At 41.7% G+C, this 1039-nt stretch overlaps 1 pseudogene across 1 annotated transcript; it reads left to right on the top strand.

The window, feature by feature from the left end:
- Positions 1–395: 395 nt before the first annotated feature.
- On the top strand, positions 396–795 carry LOC308502046 (large ribosomal subunit protein eL32-like; annotated as a pseudogene). Its single transcript has one exon. The product of its transcript is annotated as a large ribosomal subunit protein eL32-like (transcript).
- Positions 796–1039: the final 244 nt, after the last annotated feature.

Raw genomic sequence — 1039 nt, 5'->3', positions numbered from 1 at the left:
GGCAACAAGTATTTTTATTTTCCTTGAAATGTCAGGATGAATTAGTTTGAGAAAAGTGTCAATGATTCACTCAAGGAAAACTGATGTTTCATGGGACTAGCTCAGTTTACAAGTCAAACATTTCCATGTGATTTTGCTTGATGACCATCACACATCATTGCTTCGGTCTCTCTGCTTCAAATGCAGCTTGAAACATGCAGCAGTTCTTTATGTGTACTTGCTAGCTCACCACAGAATATTTAAAACATATGTACTCAAGAGCTGAGATTTAATAACATTAACAACTTTCACTGCTTCATCAAAGATATTCTGGTCCCATCAGCCCTTGCGCGCCACCTTCCCCTCTCTTCCTCTGTGCTGCGTACGAAGGTGGCACTCACCTCCTACACAGTATCATGGCTGCCCTCAGACCACTCATGAAGCCCAAGATCGTCAAAAAGAGGACCAAGAAGTTTATAGGGCACCAGTCAGACCAGTATGTCAAATTTAAACGTAAGTGGCAGAAATCCCCAAGGCATTGACAATATGGTGGGCAGAAGATTCAAGGGCCAGATCGTGATGCCCAACACTAGTTATGGGAGTAACAAGAAAACAAAGCACATGCTGCCCAGTGGGTTTGGAAGTTTCACAATGTCAAGGAGCTTGAAGTGCTGCTGATGTGCAACAAACTTTACTGTGCTGAGATTGCTCACAACGTCTCCTCAAAGAACCACAAAGCTGTTTTGGAAAGAGCAGCCCAGCTGGCCATCAGCCACCAATCCCAATGCCCCGCTGTGCAGTGAAGAAAATGAATAATCTGCTCGTGTGCAAATTGTGTTTTAATAAGACCATAAAATTCTTCCAAAAAAGATATTCTGAAGTGAGAGTTGTTTTTGTTTTGTTTGAATTCTGAGAGTTCCCTACAGTAAAAAACACAATGGCGAATACAATAACTACTAATACAGTTTGGAGCTATTGCCTTGACTGGTCCTACGGCGCCAGCAGTTTTAACCACTGGTTTTCTAACCAAATATTTTATTGATATTAAACCACCAAATAC

The sequence above is a fragment of the Rhinolophus hipposideros genome (assembly GCF_964194185.1).
Source record: "Rhinolophus hipposideros genome assembly, chromosome: 9".
NCBI classification, from domain to species: domain Eukaryota; kingdom Metazoa; phylum Chordata; class Mammalia; order Chiroptera; family Rhinolophidae; genus Rhinolophus; species Rhinolophus hipposideros.
The sequence above is the reverse complement of the archived record's forward strand: the minus strand, read 5'-3'. Positions and strand labels throughout refer to the sequence as shown.